The sequence below is a fragment of the Acinonyx jubatus genome, chromosome D3 (genome assembly GCF_027475565.1).
Source record: "Acinonyx jubatus isolate Ajub_Pintada_27869175 chromosome D3, VMU_Ajub_asm_v1.0, whole genome shotgun sequence".
NCBI lineage: Eukaryota > Metazoa > Chordata > Mammalia > Carnivora > Felidae > Acinonyx > Acinonyx jubatus.
In genome coordinates this window covers 12,696,135-12,721,955 of record NC_069392.1, presented here as the reverse complement: position 1 = coordinate 12,721,955, position 25,821 = coordinate 12,696,135, and positions in this window count along the sequence as shown.

The window sequence follows — 25,821 nt, the reverse complement described above, 5'->3', positions numbered from 1 at the left end:
AAGATTGTAAACTTGTATAAAATTATCTTGGTGAGAAGACAAATTGTAAAGTAGATATTTGTAATCTTTTACCACTTTGGGGTTGCTTTTTTTTCCCAGAATTCATCAGAACTTTGAATTTTTTTTTTTTTTTAATATGGGCTGTTTTTAATGCAGGGGCTTTTCTTCCCTAGAAACCCAATTCTAAGCAAAAAAAGAAAAAAACCACAAAAAACAAAAAAACCCCTACAAAAATTAAAAAAAAAAAAAGGCAGCAAAGGGTAGTTTTCATCTGGTGTCTTTTATTTAAGTTTTTTAAGTTAAGAAAAGCTGGTGACATATTTATACGTTTTTGTGCAAAAATAAATGAATGGCAATAGATTTTAAAAAATCTTATTATGTACTTCTGTGTGAAAAAGTCTGTATAATATTTCCCTTAAATATGCATTATTTTACTTGTGAGTTTTTTACTGAATTAATCTGAAATGTACAAGCCCTGGATTTGCTACAGAGTGAGAAGTTATTTTATTTTTTTTTTTATTTTTAATTTTGGAAATTCTGCAGAAATCAGAACTCTTACCATGGTTTGAACTAAAAGGGGGAAATGGGGAGGGGAGAGGGGCGGGGTTGTCCAGCATGCTTGTATGTATATTTCAGAACCTTTTTTAAATGTAAAAGCTGTACATTTCTGGGAAGTTCTGAATTTCTTTGGTTTCCTTTTTTCCTTCAAGCATTTTGCAGTGAGCTTCTTTTATATATAGCAAACAATTTGAAAGAATACAAAAATATGTGAAGTTCATTTAAAACCACAGTATCGCGCTGGGACAGTACACTAAGAGACTTTGATAAAAAGAAACAATACTAAAAGGCCTCCATTTTAAATGTCATTCATATATACCTTGTGAATGAGAGCTATATACTTTTACACACTTTTTTAGAGGAATAAATTATTGAATTACTGAAATTTGAGTGGCTTTTTTCCCTCCCATCCTGCCTCTGTAACAGAAATCATCTAAGCCTGTTCAAAAGGTGCATGTATAATGGATTGAATAGTCCTTGGCTAGTAGCCGGGCTCTACCTTCCAGAGTAACACAGGCATCGACTTTTACTGCCCTAATCACCCTCACCAGCACCTGTTCTCAGACTGTATTCTCGTTCTCATGCTCCAAGGTACAACTGTATTCCTAGAGCAGTGCTTAGAGACTACGCATGCACGCGCATACACACACACACGCGCGCGCGCGCGCGCACACACACACACACAGCATTGAGTTAGGAGCCCTTGTGTTTAGTTCTTTAACTGTTTTGAATAGATCAGATCTGTGTCTCCCAGCTCTAAGATTGTAGTCAATCCTAGGAGACATTACAAGTCTGTTTTCTACTTCCTTTCTCTTCATGGTCTGGGCCAATTTCTTTTTGATGTGCCTTAGAAAAATAACAGATCTCTCCTTGTTCTCTGCCCCATTTATAGGCTGGTGAGAGTAGTGTGCAATTGAACACCCCGGGTACAAGCAGGGCTCTGGTGGACCATGCGGCAGCCACCGTGGTATTCCCCTGGGGTCCATCCAGTAGGAAAAACCTGCGTGCTCTTAGGAGCAGAATCTCATGCTAAAATGTGAACCCCAGGACTTGGCAGAACTTACAGAGTTTGGATGAACCGAAACCTTGCTTTTAATCTTCTTCTATTTAGAGATCTACACATTGTTCTGAATTTAATGTTGTCTGAATGTAGAGGTAAAGCTGTTGACACTACTCGGCCTCAGTTATTTTATCCGCAGATAAGGGACAAGGCTGAGTCTCTGAGAAATGCTTCGCAGACGCAACGCCGTGACCATGTTGTTATAGTTGTACCATCGAAGACGGCGAAAAGCGAGGCCACGTTTCAGTTAGAAGACCATTTTGATGTCTGTCTCGTCAGTCACCAGCCACGGCGCTGTAATGCTGCTTGCCACAAAAGCATTAAACAACTACACGCTTCCTGCATCCGTTGTAATTAGGCTGGGCTCCTGAATCATCAGAATTAGATGGTATTTCTTCAGGTGTTCATTAGCTCAGATACTTAGCTTATACATCGGATGGGACTTTATCCAACAGTTTGGGGAGGTGGTTTTCATAACCACTAGCTGTACCAATTTGGCGACAGTAGCTAAACCTCTTTGAGGCAGAAAAGTTATTTCTCAAATGCATTTAGACATTTTGCACATCAGGTGTAGATAAATCTGACCAGGCGCTCAAGAACCATCAGCCTCCAGCCGTTTGCTCCGCTCGGATTCCATACAACGCCAGCCCCTTCACCCCCTCCAGTGATGTCATAGCATCGTTTAATGTTCTCGCTGTTCAGGAAGTTGCGGGACAAAGCATTTGTTCCCAACTGTCAACAAAGAGCCAAAAGAATTTTTTTGTAAAAATTGCAGTTTGTCAATGGAAGTTTTTTAAAAGATTTCTCAGAAGACTCAACTCCAAAGCAGGAGCCACATACTGGAAACTGTCCTTGGTACTGGTCATTCATCCAACACAAGCCCTTACACAATGAACATTTTTTTCACTTTTGAATTCACTACATGCTCAAATCCTGCCAAGAGGCGATTTTAATGTATCACCATGTTATCTTGGTGTTAAATGATTCGCTTCTTTATATCCCCTTGACAAAAAGGTCACTTTGACAGTAATTATTTCATGTTATTAATACCTAATGAGACACCATTAGAAAATTCTGTTGTGCCAGGTGAATTGTACGGTTGTAATGATTGCCCTGGGCATCTTATTCTACTTGGAACCAGATTTACCGGTCTTCCGCTCCTTCGCTTGAAAATTTCAGGTCAAGTTTAAAAAAGATTTGTTAACACTTACTGCTTCTGGCTAGAACTCTAAAGTAATGGAAAGAAATAAATAAAGTATACTTTATATATATATAAAGTGATGGTAAGAAATAAAAGTGGATGAGGAAGAAAACTTACTCTCCAGGACAGAGTTTGGGTAAGACTAAAATAGTGATTTTTCTCTGTAAAGGTTATTTCCTCAATAAGCATTAGTTAGCAGGTGATAGGAAGGCACAGACAATGTGGGGGTCAGTGTTTTGTTGTTTTAACAGCAGGGAAGTGAAAAAAGCACATGTTCTATTAATCTGCTAAAAGCGGGCGTCTGGGCTGTTAAGGCTGTTCATTTATAGGTGGCAAAGCAAGTCTGTCCGAAGAGTGCTTACCATCGCCCAGTACTCAGAACAAGCAACCCATAGAAATGAGCACCTCTCAGTGTTTCCTGGCTATCGCTGCCTTCATTGCTTCATGGTCTCGTTAACAGATTAGGCATGTTGCAATCTACCTGTTTCATAAAGCCAGATGATATTCAGGAAGATTGGCCACGCCAGGGTGAAGAGTAAAGGGCTAATGCAAGAAATGTTTGCTCTGGGGGTAAATCAATTTGATTGAACATGTAAGATCATAATTGTTGGCTTATTTAATTTGAGCTTGAACATCTTTCAATAAGCATTTATAAGTTAGCTTCTCTTCTTTGCATCTCCTTTGTTCACGTGGACGCCTTGATGTTCTTTGTTTATATGCATCGTTTACATAAATACCTTCCTGCCTGCTTCCTGAACACGTGTGTAAGTTTTCATTCTAGAAGAGTTAATGTTCAGATAGTTACATATATACGCACGTACCAATTTTTTTCCTGTTGATAGATCTCTGCAAAGCTTATGGAGGTTCTCTCCCTTGTCAGGTCAAGTCTGCTTCACACGATGGACTGATGACCTTCTGGTCATTTTCTGGGACATGGGAGAGTTGACTTTACGTGACAAGTCCGTTGGGCCTAACGTGGGCACCCAGGAAACATGAGCTGAACACAGACTGTTGAAAGAGTGGAATGCACCACAAAAATCAGAAATAATTTACAAGCAAATTCATCACATCTTGATGCCTTTATGGAGAGCAGAAAATATGCTTTTTATATATTAGAAGATACAGGAACTTCTTTTGTTGTTGTTGATTTGGGTTTTCTATTTCCTCTGTCAATGTTGGTAATTTGGATTTTCATAGGGAAAAAATTTGAGTTTTTCCAATGTATTCGTATGCGGTTGCGCACAGTTTTTGGTAACGTATGCTCCTTCTTTCTCGTTTCTGAAAATACTGACGCATTCTTTTTTCCCCTTGATTTATTTTCTGCAGTTCGCGGTTTTCTAGTTTTGTTTGATTTTTTTCCAAAGAAATAGCTCATGGATTTAACAATTGTGCTGTTTTTATCCTGGCTTTTATCTTGCAATTCCTTTTCCTAGTTTCCTTGAGGGTTTGTGTCATTTTCCTTGAATCTTAATTGCCTGCTTAGTTAATTTATTTTCGCTTTTGATGACACAGGCATTTATATAGCTTCCTCAAGTTACACACTGAAGTCTTCATGTGTATGCATTTTTGTAGAGAGAAGGCCTGTTGCATCACATTCTGGCGACTTCTGACCCTGACAGGGATAAAAATGACTGATCTGGGACTGTGTGAAAGCTGATTGCATCCTGCAGGTTTTAATATTTAATGTTTTCATTTTTATTTTTAGACCCTTAGGTCTTCATTTCCTTTTTTTTTTTTTTTTTTTTTAAATAAAGGAAAGTTCTCTTTGGAATCAAAGTTTCTTGGACTCTAATTTTCTCTTACTACAATGTAATCTAGTAATGATTGGTTCTTGCAAACATCCTCTGGAAACTTCGAAACAAGGCGTGCCCTTACTAGGCAGTGCTGTCCCATAGAAATATTAGGTGAGTCATACATGTAATTTTCTATTTTTGAGCAGCCACAGAAAAAAGGAAAAAGGTGAAAATAATTTTATTAATATATCTTACTTAACCTAATATATATCCACATCCTTATATTTCAACATGAAATAATATAAAAATTGGCAATGAGATACTCAGCATTTTTATTTTTGACCCAGTCTTCAAAATCCAGTATTTATCGTACATTTACGGCGCATCTAAATTTGGAAGCTAAATTTTCAATGGTTAAAATAAAAATGTGGTTCCACACAACAAAGTTGCATTTAACAGAAAAACTATTTTATGCTGCATTCCTTTTTATTAAATCTTAATTGAATTTTAATTAAAGCCCATTAAAATTTAAAAATTAGTTCCTCAGCCACGCCTACCACATTTCAGAGTATTGGCCACACAGCCCTCCTATTGGAAGTGTGGCGCGAGGGCATAAGGTTTGAAACCAATTAATCCTATCCGGGGTGTATTTTCTGTTTCTCCTACGCCCCAGTCAAGTCCTCAGGCTCTGTCCTAGGCAGGTAGTAGGAGTTAAAGTTTCTCCCTGCGATTTTGGGCTGTCCTTTTTTCTTTTGTTACTGCATTATTGGTGCATAAAGGTTTATGGTGTATTTTGTTATGTGCTTTATTTCTGTATCGTGACCCTTCGTGATTGCTTTAAATTATCCTTTGATATTATTATTTCCCCTCCTGTTTCCATTTAGTAGAACCCTGGTGTTAAATCTTTGACCAACCTTTTATTTTGAACCTTTGTCATTTTGTGTTAGGTGTTCTTCATACGTGTTGTTGCATTTTATTTCTTAACAATAATTTCATTTCAATCGGGTGGTTTTTACCACTTGCATTTTCTGTTCTGTGTTACACTTTGACTTGTCAGCCAATTTTTATGAAAATATACATATTTATTTGCTTTTACTTTTTAGTTTTGCCTTTTTGTGTATGGACTCTGCTGTTTGCTTTGATCTCGCAAAACATTTTGGAAAGAAACCTTCCTTCTTGAATTCTATTAGTAGTACCTTAAAACAGTCCACAAACATTCACAGTGCTCATACTCCCTACGTTCTCATTGAAAACAAAAAACAAAAAAAACCACTCACGTCTTCTCCACCATCCCACCTCCATCTACCCCCACTGCCAAGGGCGTGTGGCGTCCTGGGGCAGTGAGCGGAGCTCCCAGGCCAGGCTGGGCGGCCAAACCCGTTCCCTCCTTCAACTCGGGGCTGTTTCTAGATTCCACTCCCGTCCAGTCCCCATCAGCTTGCCTCCGTCACGGGGCGCGTGTCCCGCCATCATGTTGGCTCCTCACCCGCTGGCTATTCTCTGAGAAGTCCGATCCCAAGTTCTCCAGGAGCCGGTGAGCATTCGGATTCCCAGGCAACTCCGCTCCAGGCGTCAGTGGACTGCACTTTGCAAGATACTTGTCCAATTCAACCTCTACTAGGCTAACATGGGCGGGCGGGCATTGGTAATTCGTACCTTAGTACAATCGCCATGGCCAGGTTAAAACCCCGAATCTTTTCTCTCCCAGTACTTCTGTTTAGGTCAGCTCACCCTTCCCCCAAAACTCCCAGATCTGTGGCCGTAGATTTCATATTTCCATCTACCTGCCTGGAAGTCCACGGTCATGGTAGGCATGGCACTGGTTCATCCCTCCTACAAGCTCCTCCCCCCCCCCGCCCCAAAATCCATGCCATCCTGGACTTCTCTCCTTCCCCCCCTCCCACCACCCCCCATGTCCTGTCACTCGCTGACTCTACACTCTCAAAGTCGTCAGGCCTCCTTGGGGCTGGGCGTTGGGGCACCACAAGAGACAGGACCTCAGGCGGCTCATAGTGGTGAGACATCCAGGGCAGAGAACACGCAGCTACGACACGGAGTGGGGGCCACCGCAGCGGGGTAAGTGCAGTGTGCTTACCCGTCGGGCAAAGCTGCCTGGAGGGACATTGTGGGCGGCGGTGGGAGTGGGGTATGTCCCAGGGAGGGGATCGCAAGGGGGCAGGAGTGAAGGCCCGAGCGGCGGGTGCAAACACATGCCAAGGTGTAGGGAATGGGTAGGCCAGACTCAAGACTTAAGACTCTTCTGAGGAACATGGGAACTAAGTTTTAAGCAAGTTACACACTGCAGCAGATTGGCCTTCTAGAACCATTACTGTGGGATGGAGAGCGGGTAGCTGTGGAGTAAGGGCAGTGGGGGCCCACGCCCCACCATGGGCAGCGAGGAGGGGGAGGGGGTGCCGGGCTCAAGGGCTGTTGAGAAATAGGATCGGCAGCACTTGAGGAAGGTGCGGGGTGTGAGGGGGCCTCCCGGGCGACGAAGGTTCCCAGCCTCAGCAGCCCGGAGGACGGCCACGCACCGGCAGCAGGGACGGGGAGGCTACCGGCCCCCTGGGTGAGACCAGGCGGGGGCCGGACTGCCGCCTTGAGCGTGCCCTCCTGTCGCACCAAAGAAGAGGGTGCATGACCCAACGAAGGGCCCGGGGACCAAGACCCCGTGTGAGAGCGTCTCAGGTGGCTTTGTTTTCTCGTGAAGGGAGAGCGGAGCGCGTGCCCCGGGTGTGGGGGGCAGGGGTCTCAGGAGGGCGAGACAAGGACAAGCACCCGGTGAACGGGCCCCAGACCGGGAATCTACAAGGGGGCATCTCCCTCCCCGCCCCGATGGGGAGAGAGCAGGCCGTTCTCGGGCCCTGTGTTCCCTCCGCACCAGCTTGGGGCCACCGAAGTGGACACCAAGAGCGAGGCCCCGGCTCTAGGGCTGGAAATGCACGCCCGGCCCTCGCCCCGCAGCTCAGAATCGTCTGTCAGGGGCTCCCTGCGTGTGGCTCTGGGGGGGACCTCGCACCTCCGGGGAGGCCAGGTGGAGGACCTCACGGGCGAGGGCAAGGGTGAGAGCACGTGGCCAAGGAGTGGGGTAGTGGGCCGGTGGGAGAGGGTCGAGCCCCATCTTTCTGCTTCCATTCCAGCTCCCGCTGAGCCCGTCCTCACAGAGACGGTCCTCTGCCCTCACTGTTCTGCAGATGCCATTTAGGAACCGAGGTGGCGGGGGGGGGGGGGGGGGGGGGGGTGGTGCGCGCCTGGGTGGCTCAGTCAGTTAAGCGTCTGACCCGTGATTTCAGCTCAGGTCATGATCTCATGGTCCGTGAGATCGAGCCCCGTGTCGGGCTCTGCGCTGACGGCAGGGAGCCTGCTTGGGATTCTCTCTCTCTCTCTCTCTCTCCCCCTCAAAATAAATAAACTTTAGAGAAACCGAGGTGGAGGTCGGGGAACACGGTGGAACTGGTTTACAGCTCCAAGAACTGTCACTCTCTGCCACGTCACCTCAGGTAGGCATGGATTTGGGACCGGTCCAGGACCCGCACCACGCTCGCATGACTCCGGTGGCCGGGGCCGCCCCCCGCGATCCTGGCTGGCTTCCCTGGCCCTCTCGGGGCTCCGGGCAGGCCAGCGTTGCCACCATCATGGCACAGACCACACTGTGCTACCAGCTGCCCGCTTCCCCCACGGGCCCTGCCTATCGGGCACACGGCAGACGTTGGATGAGCGAGCTGAGTCACGAGCCATGGCAGACGAGCCCCTTTCTGCTGTCTTACCTGCAAATTTTTCTAGAACCTTCTAAACACGAAAGAGAAGGTCTGTTTGGTCCAAGTCCCCTCCCTAGCATCTCTAGAACATCAGTTTTGAGTCCAGATCTGCCTTCAACGCGCCCCGGTTCAAATCCGGGCTCCACCATGGCTCACTCTGTGCCTGATTCCCCATCAGCAAAATGGAGACGCCCACGGCACTCCCCCTGCTACTTGGTAGGAAGATTAAGTGGCCCGACACACGCGGGCAGGCCCCCCATAAATGTCAGTTCTTGTCGGTTTTTTTTCCAGAAGGGTCACAGGCGTTTTGGACACGGATGAGGTGGAATCGTTGATAACTCCCCGCAACCTGTGTCTACTTTCCCAAACCTCTCTTCTCTCAGAGGCCCAAGTCCAGGCCAAAAATCTCAGCGTCGCTCCCTCTCTCTCTCCCACCCTCTGCATCTGACCCATTGGTTTCCATTCTGTGACCCCACCTTCAAAATGAATCCAGACCCTAGAAGTTCTTTGCACCACCACTGCACCCCCCCTCCCCCCACCGACTCCCTCCGTTGAGGAAGCCAAGTTCTCGAGAGCTCACGGGACCCACCGTGGGTGCCTTCTCATCCCCCCCGAGCTCTGTGCATTCTGTTCTGCTTCCGCAGCCAATTCTCCGACGGTTGACCCCCGTGCCTCCTCTGTGTGTGCCCCACCACCCTGGGAACGAAGTCCAAACTGCAGCCTACACAGCCAGACGCGCCCGGGCCCCTGTGCGCCTCTCCCCTGCCGCATTCCGGCTACACTGGCCTTCTCACCCCTGACCCACCAGCCAGCCGCCCCCAAGCCCTCGTGCATCCTCGTCGTGCTTCCTTTGTTTGTACGTCACCTCTCCTACTGGTAGGTAAGTTCCATGAAGGCGGGGACCGTACCCCCAACGACAGATCATCACCTTCCATCTATGGTAGAAGGCCCAGAAATATTTTGCCAACTTTCAGTTCTGAAATAACTTTAGACAAGTTGCAAAAGCATCCGCTTCTCCCCTCTTGTTATAGCCGCCGGCATAAGCTGGGAACAGGTGGCAGAACTAAGAAGTCAGCATTGGTACCTCACTCCTGACCGAGCTGCAGACCTCCCTCAGAGGGCACGCGCTCTCCACCCAGGTCCTTTTCCTGGTCCACGATCCGGGGCAAGATCCCAGAATGCATGGCTCAGTATGTCCCCTTCGCCTGCTCTGATCTGTGATAGTTTCTCAGTCCTGTTTTGTGACCTCGAGACTTTTGAAGCTGATACCGGGAGCACCAGCTTACTCCCTTTTTTCAGGTGTGTCCCTCCTTCTGGGTTGGTCTGGAGGCTTTCTCATCGTTAGGTTGAGGTTATGCGTTTGGGGGCAAGAAGGCCATGGAACTGAGGTGTCCTTCTCAGTGCATCATGTCAGCGGTATGGGACGTCCCTCTGTCGCATTACAAGTGATGTTAACCTTGATTAAGGCCGTGTCTTCTGGGTTTCTCCACTGTCAAGTTATGATCCCCCCCCCCCCCCCCCTTTTGATATTTTGGATCCAGGAAGTTCTACAAAATACCATACTTTTAGTATGTCCAAGATCGTCCACCAGGGGGCGACCTTCTCCGATGTATCTTTATGGGACCAAGTCCGAGGTTTCTAAAGCAAGAGGTCAAGGCTGTATGGGGCAGGTGAGGAGGGTTGCTCCAGCCCACTCCCCCAGGGGAGCCCTCGCATGGTTGCACAGCCCCCAGGGACAGACTCCTGGCTGGGCATCGGGGCCAGGTGTGTGTGGGGTTGGGTTTGGGGAGAGGGTGTTTAATGCTGTTGCTTCAACTGGTTAGAAATTAAGAAGCCAAAGCAAATGTCCTTCCTTTCATCCCTCCTACGTCTTGCACAGACACCTTAGAAAAGGTCAGGTACAAGGGCGCCCGGGTGGCTCAGTCGGTTGGGCGTCCGACTTCAGCTCAGGTCATGATCTCATGGCTTGTGGGTTCGAGCCCTGCTTAGGGCTCTGGGCTGACAGCTCAGAGACTGGAACCTGCTTTGGATTCTGTGTCTCCCTCTCTCTCTGCCCTTCCCTTGCTTAGGCTCTCTCTCTCTCTCTCTCTCTCAAGAATAAACATTTTTAAAGAAAAAGAAAAGAAAAGGTCAGGTAGGCAAGACCCCTGAGTGTGAAACTGAGGTTTAGACTTGGCCCAACCCCAGGGCAGAGGGAATATCGTTCCTTTTTAATTAAACTTTAATTTAGTGGGATGTTTAAAATCAGTATAGACACTACCATGGGGTACAAGAGAACTTTCTGGAGTGAGGGATATGTTTCTGTTTTGAGTTGGGATGATGTTCTATTTGGCAAAACCCAAGGAACTTTACCCTTCAAATAGGTGCTTTTAAAATTTTTAATAATTTTGATAAATACTTATTTGGTAATATGTATTTAATACATATTAAAAATTTAACAATTTTTGATAAAACGATCATTTAATTTTTAATTGTGGTCAAATACACACAAGGTAAAATGTTACCATCTTAGGAATTTTTTTTTTTTTTTAAGATTTTAGCCTGGAGCCAGACTCTGTTATTTTTTTTTTTTTAAGTTTTTTCATTTATTTTGAGAGAGAGAAAGAGAGAAAGCATGGGGGGGGGGGGGGAGGCGCAGAGAGAGGGGAAGACAGAATCCCAAGCAGGCTCCACGTGGTCAGCACAGAGCCGGATGCGGGACTCGAACTCACAAACCGTGAGATCATGACCTGAGCCAAAACCAGAAGTTGGACGTTTAACCGACTGAGCCACCCAAGTGCCCCTTAAGCATTTTTTTTTATTTAAAATTATTATTGTATTACATTTATTTTTGATAGAGACAGAGCATGAGTGGGGGAGGGGCAGAGAGAAGGAGGGAGACACAGAATCGGAAGCAGCTTCCAGGCTCCGAGCTGTCAGCACGGAGCCCGACGCGAGGCTCGAACCCATGAATCACGAGATCATGACCTGAGCCCAAGTCGGACGCTTAACCGACTGAGCCATCCAGGCGCCCCTTAAGCAATTTTAAGTCGTGTTCGTGACATTCACATTTTGGTATGTCCGTCTCCAGAGCTGGTAACCTGAAACTCCCTACCTGCTGAACAACTCACCTCTCTCCTTCCCCGTCTGGCCTCTGGCAGGCGCCATTTTTCTTTCTGTCTCTGGACTGGACTCACCAGTTACCTCGGACAAGTGGGATTGAAGGTACAGTCTTTGTGCTTTGACCAACCCGATTTTTTTTTTAAATTTCAAGTTTATTTATTTATTTTGGTGTGGGGAAGGGAGGGGCGGAGGGAGAGGGAGAGAGAGAATCCCAAGCAGGCTCCACACTGTCAGCACAGAGCCTGAGGCGGGGCTCAAACTCATGAACCGTGAGATTATGACTTGAGCCGAAATCAAGAGTCGGACGCTTAACCTGAGCCACCCAGGCGCCCCCAATATACCTGATTTTAAAAAGAAGATTAAAACCCGGGCCGTAGTTGATAACTCGTGTCGGGTGGTGGAGGAAGCCATCTTTTCTTCCTCACCAGTTCACACGGGCAGAGCTTTGACGTATCCTTCCCAGGTCTTTTGAGCTCCAGCCTCATTTCTGGTTCGAATTTTACCCTCTGCAACCAACAGGAAGATTAATAGGCATTTTTTAATGGCTCCCAGGCCTTTAGGCAACCCCCCCCCCAACCAAATAAAAATAAACATCCCTCTCCCGGGCCAGCCCCATACATCTGTTCACTCTGCCTCCTGTCTCTCGTAGCCCTTTCTGGAATCGCACGTCTTGGTTGGATGTTGACTCAGAGACAGTTGTCAGTGAAACCTAACAGGCTGGCCACCCAGCCCCTTCTTCCCCAGCCAGGAAGACGGTGATTTCCAGAGCGCTGCAGGCCTTCCTGAGGGGCCGGCTGGCCTGCACTGGCTGGCCCTCTGCGGATGCAGGTCAGATGGCTGGAGGAACATTCTTGCTTTCTTCCTCTCTCAGCCCCAGGCAAGTCTGACAGGGCCGGTCCCCTGTTCTAGGCCTGCGGCAAAGCAGCCCCTCCAGGAGGATTCTTCATTCCAGGCCTCCGAAGGGAGGAAGGCTTAGGAGCTAAGGCCGGGATCCTCCCTTATCCGTGTTCTTGACCTCATCAGACTTCTGAGCGTGGAAGGAAAAGAAACAGTCCACTGAGGACGAGCCCCCAAAGGGTCTCTGTGCTTCTGCAAATTACTAACAGGGTTTCTGGAGTGGGGTGGGGGTGGGGGCTCAGAATGAAGGGTAGCGTTTGCAAACGGGTGGCCCCTGAGCTGAATTTGGCCTGCGGCCACAGGGGCTGGGATTTGGGGCCACACAATGTTTGTTACAAAGTTTGAGTTCACGGGGCGCCTGGGTGGCTCAGTCGGTTAAGCGGCTAGCTCTTGATTTCGGCTCAGGGCACGATCTCACGGTTCATGGGTTCGAGCCCCACATCGGGCTCTGTGCTGACAGCATGGAGCCGGCTTGGGATTCTCTGTCTCTCTCTTTTTGCCTCCCTCCCGCTCTTTCTCTCTCAAAATAAATAAATAAATAAATAAGAGTTTGAGGGGCACCTGCGTGGCTCGGTTGGTTAAGTGTCCGACTCTTGATTTAGGCTCAGGTCATGATCTCACCGTCGTCCGTGAGTTCGAGCCCCGCCTCGGGCTCTGTGCCGACAGCTCGGAGCCTGGAGCCTGCCTCCGATTCTGGGTCTCCCTCTCTCTCTGCCCCTCCCCTGCTCATGCCCTGTCTCTCCCCCAAATCAATAAGCATTAAAAAAAAAATTGGGGGTTCATTCCTAACGTTTCAAATGTAGGTAATTGACATTCTCTTGAACAATCATTCGTATCGGGGAGCAAGTTGGTTTCCACCTGGCCGTGGTGGTGTAGAGCTGAGCAGAAAGCAGCCCACCCTTCCAGGCAGGGCGCGAGCCTCCAGCGGGGTCCCTCACCCAGCGTCACGCTGGCTTTTCCCGCTTTCCTTCGTGTTACCTGCCCGGCCCCACGGTTGTACATGTTTGTGGACCCCAGGCTCTGACTCACATGTTCTGCAGAGTTCAAAGAGCCTTTCATGACTGTCTCGTCCAAGGATATCAGCAAGCCACAGCCCGAAGGTCAAATCCGACCCACCGCCTGTTTTTGTAAATAAAGTTTTATTGGCACACGGCCACGCCGCTTGATTAGATCTTGTCTATGGCGGCTCTCAGGCCGCAGTAGCGGATTCTGGAAGTTGCAAGAGAGCACGTGTGTCTCACAGACCCGAAGCTTTCACCCACGGGGAGGCCCTTTGCAAAAATGTTGCTGCCCTCTGGCCCGGCCCCACCTCCTTTCGTTAAGAGGAGCAAGCTGAGGCCTGGAGAGAGAAAGACGGAGTGAGCTCATTCTCAGAAGCGGACTCCGGCCTCCCAGTCCGGAGCCCTGCGCGTGAGATCCCACGTGGAGGGGTTTCAGTACCCCCCTGACACCTCGAGGGCCACCTGCCCTCCCCTGACGGGTAACCGGGATCCTACTGTCTGCTCCGGGGTGAGAAGCCACCAGGCCCTTCCCCTTGCCCTGCGTCTCCTGGCTGACGGTGCCGGGGTTTCTGGTTCCCATCACGGCTGACAATCGGCCCTCCGCACCCTACCCGGGCCTGAGTTTGTCTGTAAACCCTGACATCATTAACACCCCATCAATCGCCTTGCCCTAGCGGCTGGCGAGGCCTCCATCTGGAATTCGGCCCTGGCAGAGATCAAAGTCCGGCCTTCTGGAGCCTTGCCTTGGGGAAGAAGAGGAGGAGGAGGGCGGGCTGGGGTGGGGAGGCGGCCAGGGGTGGGGGTGGGGTGGGGGTGCTCAGCTTTGTGCCCTTGTGGGCTTGGCCCGGAGCCTCATGGACTCTTAGGGCCTGGGGTCCCGACAGCATGGTGTGGGGGGGGGGGGGGGGCGCTGTGCATTTCTGTCCCTTTGGGCAAGAACTTCGCCTCTCTGGGCCTCAGTTTCCAGATGTATAAAATGGGATTACAGTTCATCCAGAGAGAACTCAATGGACGTGAAACCCCTTAAAAAAGTTGGAAAGTTGCATAAAATGATCCGATGTCTGAGATTCCCCTTAAAAATACTCACAGGGAAAATCAGCTCAGGGGGGAGGGGGGAGGAGGGAGGGCATAGATCTCACAGGGTTGGCAAAGTGTTGATAATTTTGCCAAACGCACACGGGGTTTGTTGCCTTCTCCTCCTCTACTTTTGTGGGCGTCTGGACATTTCCATCATAAGGAGTTAAACGTGAAAATCCGTAAAATTGGGGCCCCCCGGGCGGCTCAGTCAGTTAAGGACCTGAATCTCGAGTTGGGCTCAGGTCGTGATCTCAGGGTGGGGAGATCAAGCCCCGCGTGGGCTCCGTGCTGAGTGTAGAGCCTGCTTAAGATTCTCTCTCTCCCTCGCTCTCTGCCCCTCCCCCACCTCACTTTTTTTTTCTCTCTCTCTTTCAAAAAAACAAAATCGGGGCACCTGGGCGGCTCAGTCGGTTAAACGTCCGACTCTTGATTTTGGCTCAGGTCATGACCTCACGGTTTGTGGGTTCGAGCCCTGCGTCGTGATCCGTCATGACAGTGTGGAGCCTGCTTGGGATTCTCTCTCTCCCTCTCTCTCTGTCCCTCCCCTTTTCGCTCTGTCTCTCTTAAAATAAATAAATATACTTAAAAATTTTTTTTTAATCTGTAAAATCCTGTAGAAACGTGTGGGGCAGTTTTTTTCTTTTCTTTTAAATTTTTTTTTATTTTGGAAGAGTGGTGTTTCCTGATTGTAAGAAAATAGCTCCTGTCCCTGCTCGTCTCTCAAGTTCATGCTTATGCTGGGGAAGAGCGATTGGAACTGGCTTCAGGGTGTGTGTGTGTGTGTGTGTGTGTGTGTTTTAGGTGCACACAACCTTCTGGAGGGCCCGTTATATGCTAGCCGCTGAGAGTGCCAGGTTATGAAATGAGAGCGTTTCCCTTTATCCAGAGTGATCGCCTGACATTTCCCCTCCCCTCCTACAGTCGTCCTCCTTAAGTATGCCTTGATGTCCCTTCATAAGGTCAGAGGCAGAGGGGGTGACCCCAGGCCCTTGCCACCCTCTCTGGGTCAAGCCCACGCTTTAGACTCCACTATTCTTGCCAGTGCTTTGCCTGCTGGGCCCACCTCCCCAGCAAGCCCAGGCCCACATTTAAGTCTGACCTCTGTCACCTCTACCTGTCCCTTGCTGCAAAGGCCTCTGCTCTCAGGTCACCAGACTTAGCAGGTAAAAAACACAGGATGTCCAGTTAAATTTGAATTTCACATAATCAACAACTGATTTTCAGTATAAGTATATCCCATGCCATACTTGGGACATGCTTATCCCGAAAAAGTATTCATTATTTAATGAAATTCAAATTGAACATAGCTGGTAACCCCATCCTGGTGTCGTCTATCGTTCATTCATTCATTCATTCATTTGAACACTTTCCAGATGACTGGCAAATGCTGGAGATTGATTAGCGTCTGTCTCTAAGAATCTTCCCGACTGTCCAGGAGATCCATAATTGCCATTAGGTGTTAGAAACAGAGATCCAAGCAGAGTGTGTTGGGAGCTCAAAATCAACACAGCGCAGGATGAGGACACTGCCGGAGGAGGCAGGGCCGGGTGCGGTGGCGTTGACCGCGAGGGCGGCTGTGGCTGACTAGGTCAGAGGCATCCCTGAAGCTATTTTCTATAGTTTGCAGTTAATCGGGGATTCCTTGAAATCAAGTCTCTGTCGGTCTCTTGGTCGCTCGCAGACCCAAGAAATACCTGTCAGGCCCCACCTTGCCCAGGGCCCCCAGGGAATCCGAGAGACGAGGCCCCTGCCCGCGCGACCTATGGGGACACGTAACAAACAAGCACGTGGATAAATGAATATACGACGTCAGACGGGGAGAAGTGTTATGAGGGAAGCGAAACGGGGCCCGGTGGTGGAGGGAGTGGGGCGGCAAGGGGGTGGGATCCGATGTGCGGTGGGTTTAGCAGAATCACTACCTGGTGTTACACCTGCTGTCTCTCTCACCTACTCCACCACTGTAAGCACTTTGCGTGTTTCAGCTCAGTTCGTTCTCCCGCCAGCCGCGGGTGGTAGGCACCATTATTGTCCCCATTGGCCACAGGAAGACGTCGAGGCACAGAAAAGTCACATGATTTGCCCTCAGAGCCTCGGCTTCCCCATCGGGGAAAGGGGGACCCACGGACCCCCGTGAGGACGAGGGCCACTCCCGCAGCCTCGGCACCTTGCACCGATCACATGGGTGTGCGTTACCTTTGCTAACAATTGGGCAGCACTTGAGAGCCTCAGTTTCCCCATGAAATGAAAGTGGGTCTGTCCCTTGTTGGACTGTGAGGTCCCCAGAGGTGAGCTCCACCCCTCGTACGGCCTTGTGCTCTCAGCACCCGGCCCAGCCCCTGGCCCGTACAGGAGTACATCCCTGCCCCTGCTTCCGTGGCTCTCAGTCACAGAAAATTCCCCTCCGACGGAAACATCTTTGAGTGCCCATCACGTTACCTTCATCGTGCGTGCCAATCCTCTCCAGCCTGATGTCCTGCGCAACGTGGGGGCTTACTGAGACCAGACTCATTTGGCACCTAAGGCCTGGGGCTTTCCCAACTCCGTTCCCCTTCCTGCCAGACTTTCTGTGGGCTCAGAGCCAGGCAGAGCTGAGGAGACACCAGGGCATCTTCAAGAGCCCAAGAGTAACTTTGCCTTTTTTTTTTTTTTCCTTCTGGCAATACTATGAACTACCAAGCCAAAGACCCTGTGCTCACAAAATACCTCAAACGCTTGGATCATAAATAAAAACGCCGCTTTCTGATCAAAGTCTCAGCTTTCCTTGTGACGTGACCTTTGGGCATTTCACAGAAGCCTAGGGTTCCCTTCTCAGAGTGATGTCTTGAATGCTTTCAATAAAATACAGAAGATGGGGCGCCTGGGCGGCTCAGTCGGTTAAGTGTCTGGCTTTGGCTCAGGTCATGATCTCACAGTTTGTGGGTTCGAGCCCCGCGTTGGGCTCTGTGCTGACAGCTCAGAGCCTGGAGCCTGCTTCGGTTTCCGTGTCTTCTGCCCCTCCCCCACGCGCACTCTGTCTCTCTTCTCTCTCAAAAATGAACATTAAGAAAAATTTTTTTAAGAAAAGTTTTTTAAAAACAATATGTTTTTTATAACTGATGAATGATATGAACCCTCAGATTCAAGATGGACAACTATCCCCAAGTAGGATAAACAAAAATAAACCTGTATTGTAAGACAACTGCCGAACCGAGAGCTGAAGAAAATCTTGTCATTGATTGAAAAGAAGAAAATGCCAACAAAGGTCTGACATCACACTTCTCAAGAGCAACAACAGAAGATAAAAGTGCTGAGAACAATCTTCGAAGTGCTGAGAACACAGTATCTGACAACCAGGAATTCTATACCCAGGGAAACTATCCATCAAGAATGACGGCTGAAATCGACATTTTCATAGAAACAAAAGAAAAGCTTTTTAGCGTCAACTGACATGCCGAAATAACTACTAATGTCTATACTTTAGGAAGAAGAAAACCAAGTGCAGGAGGAAGATGAAGCATAGAATATAGGAAGAGGTGGTGAAAAGAAATTGATAAATATGTGAGTAAATAGAAATGCACTAATTGTATAAAACAACGAGTGGTTTTTGAGGACACAAAACTGTGTGGAAATAAATACCGTCACAGGATAATTTGAATAAAAATATGCTAGGGGTGCCTGGGTGGCTCAGTTGGTTAAGCACCCAACTCTTGATTTTGGCTCAGGTCATGATCTCATGGTTCATGCGTTCAAGCCCTGCATCAGGCTTTGTGCTGATCATGGAGCCTGCTTGGGATTATTTCTCTCTCTCTCTCTCTCTCTCTCTCTGCCCCTCCCCCACTCACTCTCTCATTCTCTCTCTCTCAATAAATAAATAAACTTAAAAAATATGCTAAGTCTTTGTATTGCTGGAGAGGAAGGGATAGATATTGATTAACTCAATTATCTACAATTAGCTCTTAGCCAACGGGACAAATTAAAAATTTAAGTGTAGACACTAGAATAACTGGGCTAGAATCCCAACCCATGAAAAAGTAAAAGGAGAAAATACATAAAACTAGGTCATTCCAGGAGAAAGAAAAAAAAAAAGGAGGGGGGGGACAAAAAATGCATAAAAAAACGTGATAAATAGTGCAAAACAAGATGTTAGCTATAGATCCAACTATATCAGCAATCACAACAAATCTAAGTAGATCAGTAATACCAACAAGAAGCGTTGTCTTTTTGGAATAAGAACAATAATGTAAAACAATAAACAGCTACGTACTGTTGATAAAAGACATAGCTAAAGCCGTAAGTGCGCAGAGATGGGAAGTAAGCACACAAAAACTTAAGACAGATGAATACGAAGGCCAAGCTTGTATGGCTCTGGTAATATCTGACCAAAAAGACTTTATGGCAAAGAACACTGACGGAAATAAAGAGGCTTTGGGGTGCCTGGGTGGCTCAGTCGGTTAAGCGTCCGACTTTGGCTCAGGTCACGATCTCCTGGTTTGCGAGTTCGAGCCCCGCGTCGGGCTCAGTCCTGACAGCTCAGAACCCGGAGCCTGCTTCCGATTCTGTGTCTCCCTCTCTCTCTGCTCCTCCCCTGCTTGTGCTCTGTCTCTCTCTGCCTCTCAAAAGTGAATAAACGTTAAAAAAAAAAGAAAAAAAAAAGAAAGAGGCTTACAGTACAATGTTAAAAGACTCAATTCCCAGGAAGCTCTCCTAATTTTAAACTTGTATGCACTCAACGTATCCCAAATCCACAATTACCGTGGAAGATTTTAACATGCCTCCCTCAGTAATTGAGAGCTCTACCCGAAGAACAGGGGAGATGGGAACAGCACAATTAACAACCCGGATCTAATGGGCACGCATAGAACCCCACAATTAGAGACCACACGTTCTTTTGAAGCAGACGGACATTTAGTACAATTAATGATGGGTGTCCATTCTCCAGGAGAGGGGGCGGTGAGGGCAGATGAAAACAGACCAGGTTTCAGGAGGGTGGACGGGCCTGGTTTTGAATCCTGCCTCTGGTGATGTCACTCAGGTGGGGAGAGAGGGACTCCTCCGGGGATATGATTATTTGTAGGGCGGACGCTGGAACTTTCTCGAGGGGTGGCGGAAGGTGGTTTTGGGGGGAAGTCGCACGTATTTTCCTTCGGGAGCCTTTTCCTTGGGGGCAGGATGCTTTTTCCTGGGTTGAGCAGGTAGGGGTTCCCCCAAAAGACATGGGGAGAGGGGTTTCTTTTAGCCACAGACCCGCAGCTGACAGCCAGCAGGCCTCCTCCCTGGCCCCGCCTGGCCTGAGGCTCTGTCCATTGCCCTCAGTCGCTTTCCTCTCGAATTTCTTTGCCTCCCGGAGGCAGACCCTGCTGTCTCCTACCCAGGGCATGCCCAAGTGCCATCCTGAACTGTCCAGAGAGGCGAGAGCGCTGTGTCCTATGGGGTCATCCTGCCTGAGCTCTTCGGACTGAGACTTGCCCGGCCCCGGTCCCTTCTGTTCTTTCAGGCCCACTCTGCCTAGCCCCGTGTTCTTCACTGAGCGCCTGCTGTATGCCAGGCCCTGGGCTGGGCGTCCCCTTGGAGCTTCCTATTGGAAGAGTCAGGACGGGGTTGCAGGAAATGGAAGAAAAACCATCCTGCTGTAATCGATCAGGCATTTCCTGGGGGGCCTCCTGGTGCCAAATGCTATTCGTTTTTCTCTCGCTCCCTCTTTCCGTCCCTCTACCCCTTGGCCTTACCACGTGCTCACTCCTGGGCTAGAGGCTGGCTGTGCAAAACTCACAAGCACGAGGTGGTAATCCAAAATATCTGTGCATTCATTCATTCACACATTCATTCATGAATTCGGCGATTGGGTCCCAAGTGCCTTTATGGACCAGAGGCCATCCTAGGGGTTTGTGGCATTAACTCTACACGCTTTTCCTATTGATACATGTTATATGGAAACCATTTCGCGTGCATTCTCACCCTTTCCGACGTTGTGTGGTAGCTAAGAAGTCAGACTATGGAGCCTGACTGCTCGCGTTTGAACCTAGGCCCTGCCACCTAGTGGCTGGGTGAGCTGAGGCAAGTTGCTCAACCTCTCTGTGCCTCAGTTCCCTAGTCTATAAAACGGGGCTCATAAAAGTCTCTCCCTCGAAGCCTTGCTTTAAGATTGATTGAGTTAATATTTATAAAGGGCTCAGCAAGGTACCTAGCATAGGGGAAGAATTTCTATAAATCTTTGTTAGATAGTAAAACGGTGTAAGGAAAAGAAAGGTCACCACCCCCATTTTACAGGCGGGAAACTGTGGCCTGGAGAGGAGACTTGGCCAGCATAAGTCCGTTGTGCATTTCATACATAACTTCTTCAGATCAGAAATATCTCAGTTTTCTCCCCAAATGATCATACGCGCATTCTAAAATAGTCAAATATTACTGGAGTCTTTGAACTTGAAAGTGACCCGTTCCTCCACTCTTTCCCCCTTGAGATTAGGATTTTTGAGAAGTTGATGCTTAACCCTTCCAGGTGTAACAAAAATGCCCACGTTCATATACACATTTACTAACTGCTTTTGTTTCCTTGTGACTGCATCCCGGACACGTTTCGGTGCTAATACAGAGACCTACCCTGTTCTTTAAGTGGTTCCCTTGCATTCCAACGTGTGGGTCCACTGTAATCCACTCTGTCCAGTGATGGACCGGCACAGGCACATCACATCACGTGTTATCAAAAGCCACCTAATAACGCATGGCATATGATATCATATAACACATTTATACATAACATGCACGTAACACAGCTCTATTTCTGGACTATGCAACTGACCAGTAGGGGGCGCACTGACCATCTCCCCCCCCCCCCCCCCCCCCACGGTGCAGATCTCCTCCCTTCCGTGGGGGCGCAGGCGATGAATGAAATGAAGTTTTCAGCTCCCCCTCTGCGCCCTTCCCCCCCCCCCCCCCCCCCCCCCCCCCCCCCGCCTTGCGGCTTGTCTGGGGGTCTCGATTTTTCTTTAGACTCTTCTGTGATTTTTCAACTCACCTTCACCGAAGGAACACATTTTGGAGAGGGAGCTGGCAGGAGGCCGGAGGAGGAGAGGAGGGGAAATGGGGAGGGGCGGGGAGCGGAGGGCAGGTCTGAGATGGGTTTTAGGTGGTCCTCCTCCCCAAGGCCAATTCGCATTTGCCTGAAGTTGCTGGTGAGAATTAAGTGAGAAGCACCGGGAATTCTAAACACAGGACGAGCAGCTGTAAACAGCAGTTACCACCGCAGGGCTGAGGTCCGGCCCCCAAGAAGAGGCTGAGACCCACCCCTTGTTGAGAGGGCATGGCCATGGTTCACCAGATGGCAGAGGAGCTCCGTGGTGCCATGCTGGCAGAACTTGCTGGAAAGCTGAGCCCCTCCCCTCCCGCCCAGGGGACCAGGCAAAGCTCCCCCGGGGAGGCATTCGGTCACAAAACCACCTGGAGAAGTGGGTCGTGCTGGGGGGAGAGCTAATCGCCACTCACTGCGGGAGCCGGACCCTGGGGGGCGCTCTGGAGAAGCCTGGGGAGCACCCCCTCTGCCGCAAAAAAGATCCCTTTCTTCCCTCGTGCAACGTCTCTCCAGCGCTTTCTACCGGAAAAGCTTAACATCATGCCGTCTGGCAAAGGAAAAATGTTTGAACAGGCCCAGATTCCTCTTCCCAGAGCAGGCAAAAAGGTTAATTTGGAGCTACAGGCAATAAATCGCCTCCTCCCGTGACGGCGTCACCTCCTCTTTGACGACTCAGCGTCCCGATGTACCCCACTGCACACATTTTTATTTTATGTATCACGACCCAACAACATTATATTCCTATCTTACAAGGCACAGCCATGCTTCTTACAAATAAATTCTCACCCTTTTCTGCAAAACGAGGGGGGATGCGTGCTCCCCAGGGTCACCGCAGCTGCAACTGGGGGGTATAAATCACTCCTGGGACCCAGTCGCAGCCCCGCTGAACATTCTGTTCCCTAAAGGCGACACTGTAATGTCGACGTCTACCAACTTGTCTATAAAATAAAAATGGAAGGCAGAAGAGGACGATGGTTAGCCTAGAAAATCAGGCAAAAGCAAACATAGAAATATTTATTTATTCTAACGTAAGAAATAGACAGCATGTGAACATTTGTTCCGTACAGGGTAGCAGAACAAGCAAATAGAAACTACACAAAGTCATTACATCCCTGCGTCTGTACCCACATTCCACTGGGATCGATCACTCCAGCCAGTAAATTCCTCTTTCGTTTTTTCCTTCTGGCCCAGGGGGGCAAGGAGTCCCAAATATCCAGGTGGTGGTGTCGTCTCCCACCTCACCGGAACCACTGTAGCATCGTTGTATCCGCTGGGTCACAGCCCTCTGCTGTGGGCAGACGGCTGCAGCCTGACCCTCCTGCAGAGCCTCTCTCGTCCCGGTCCCCACTCCGATGGGCATCCCATTCTGTAGATGGGTCCACGCAGCTCAATCAGACGTATTATATGTTGCCTCCAGAATCCAAAAGGGCCCACCGAGCACCGCGTCTGTGGTTTTGGCAGTAGGCGGCATGAACCGCTGATGCGTTGGACCGCACGCTGCCCTGGAGAATTCGAGAGACTCCGTGCCTCCCTTCCTATGTCAGTGGCTGGTCTGAGCTAAACCGTTTCACTCCCCCGCCTGTGTCTTCATCTATAAGGTGCAGGGCTCTGGTCAACATTTTACTCATTTGCAAACATTCACGGAGGACCTCCAAGGTGTCGAGCCCCTTTGCTAGGCGTGGGGAATTGAGGGATGAGCAAGAAACGTAAGGAAACCTACAACCCCAACCCAGCACATGAAACTCCTGCTGGGCTTAATCCGCCTAGACATTGTCACATTTTATCTAGCCACAGAGACTTTCTGTGTAACAAAGAACACGGAGCCCTGCACAAACCGCGAAGCATTGCAAAAGCGCTTACGAACGATTTCGAACGATTTCAGACGTGCCGAGGAGTATGGAGAATAACGTAAGGATTCTTTACGTGCCTCGGCTAAAGAGAGAAAACACACGCTGTTAAAAAATACAGTGAAAACCTTCTTCCAGGGACCCTCTGTCCTCTCCCCTCTGCCTCTGGAGACAACCATCATCCCGTGTATCGGTTCTCATGCCTATTTTAAATAATTTCGTAACTTATAATGGAGCCATAAACACTGACGCAGAGGCGTTTGCATTCTTTATGAACGGTCTACCAGATGTTTTTTTCACAACACTGCGTTTCTCGGATATCCCTGCTGATCCACGCTGCTCTGGTTCATTCATTTCTCAGCACACATAGTGGCCCATTATTTGAAAACACCACCATAGAGTTATCCGTGGTCCTCCGGATCATTTAACTTCCATACTATTACAACCAATGTAGCCATGAACTTTCTTCGAACTTCTCTGGAAGCTTCTCCTAAGAGGGGAATTGCTGAATTGGAGAATGTTCGTTTTTGACTTTATACAGTTTTTTTTTTTATTTTTTTTTAACGTTTATTTATTTTTGAGACGGAGAGAGAGCATGAACAGGGGAGGGTCAGAGAAAGAGGGAGACACAGAATCTGAAACAGGCTCCAGGCTCTGAGCTGTCAGCACAGAGCCTGACGCGGGGCTCGAACTCACGGACCATGAGATCATGACCTGAGCCGAAGTCCGACGCTCAACCGACTGAGCCACCCAGGCGCCTCTATACAGTCACGTTTTAATGATATTCCGCAGCCCAGGGGCCATAAACATTAAATGTGTACCATCGCGCTTATGATGAGCTTTCTTAATTAAAGCAGATCAGAAATACTAAGTCATAAAGGTGACCACGAGGAAGGTGACAAAATGTGGGTTGGGATTAGGACTGGCAAAGAAAGGCTGTAGAAGCCACGATTCGAAACGCTCAGCATTTCATGTTAGGGCCCATTCGCCCAAGACTTAAAGGTCTTCCGGGACATGGGACTTCCAGTGCTAAATCCAGGAGATCCCAGGCACAGGGACGGATGCTTGCTATCTCCCTAGTGACCACACTTGTCCTTGTTGCTTTTCGGCGTCCCCCAACTGCCCGCGAGAACAAACAGGAATGATCCCGAGGCCAGAGAAGAGAAAGAGAAAGGAGAAGTTGGGAGAAAAGCAAAAGCAATGATTTCAACCCAAGTGCTCTTTCCAGACACTCGGATCATGGACAATCACTCGGGTGCTGGTCAAAAACACAGATTTACAGGCTCCCCCAGGCCTGCCCGCCAGAGGCTCCTAATCTCCAGAAAGCATCATAATCCCCTGGAGGGAGGCCAAACACCCCTGCAGGGCCCCACCCCAGAGTTGCAGATTCAGAATCTGCATTTTAACCGAGTCCCCAGGTGATTTAAAAAAAAAAAAAAAAAAAAAAAAAGCAAGCTGCTCCTTCAGGGCCACAGTGTGGGAACCAGTGGCCCAGAGATTCAGAGGAATAGTTCCATTACTTGGCCATCAAGACCTCTCCAGGCAGGATGAATCCCACGGCCTTGCCTGCGGGCCCGCAAACGGAAATCGCCTCCAGTGCAGACCTTTATCACACCAGGTTGAAGCGATTCATCTGAACAGCAACCTTAATGAGCCTTCTTCGGTTTCTAAATCGAGGACTTGGGAGCTGGTTAAGAGTCAATTCTGAACGATCCCAGTGATGCGACGGTGGGAAGTCACATTAGCTCCAGCGCCTGCCCTGGGCCTTGCGCCCTGAGGACCCTCCCTGCAGACAGCAGAGTCTCCATTCTTCGGTCTTGGAGCCGGGGTGAACGATCATAACTCAGACACATCCTCTAGGCTTAGGCTGCCGCTAAGGTTCCGGCATCTCGGTGGAGGGTCCAGCTCAGTATCCCAACTCAATCTCTCCGTGGCCCAATTTTTCACATCTACAAAAAAAAGTGGTGGTGGGGATCTATTAAAATAATGTGTGTTCCTGCGAGGTATACTTTGAAGAGTGCCGATATATCCTGTCTACGGGCTGCTACTTGTCCCAGATTTCCACCATTAGAAATTCATTCTTTTGGGTCTGTCTCTTGTGGAGGAGGGGGAGCCTTCTCTAATCTTCCCAGTCTGGTTCGATGCTCTTGCTAGAGGAGGGGCATCTCGAGGAATATGCCTTTACCATCCTGTGCTTAAGGCTCAGCACAGTCTTTGGCACAGAACAGCCGCTCAAGAAATGACTGTTGAACGAACGAATGGATCCTTGGACACCAATAGCAAAAATGGCTGGCCTGGAGTGGTGGAGAGAGCCCCGGACTGGGAGTCCACACTGCACTTGGCTGTCGCTGCCTCGCTCTGTAACACTTGGCGGGTCCTTCCCCCGGGAAGGAACTGGGAAAGCAGGTCGAGGGTCTCATCTGGTCTCTGCCTACCTCATACCACAACCACTATATTCCAGCTCCTGACCTTTGCACTTTGCTTTAAACAGTCGGGTGCCTTCCTACCTCAGGGCCTTTGCATGTGCCGCTTCCAATGCTTG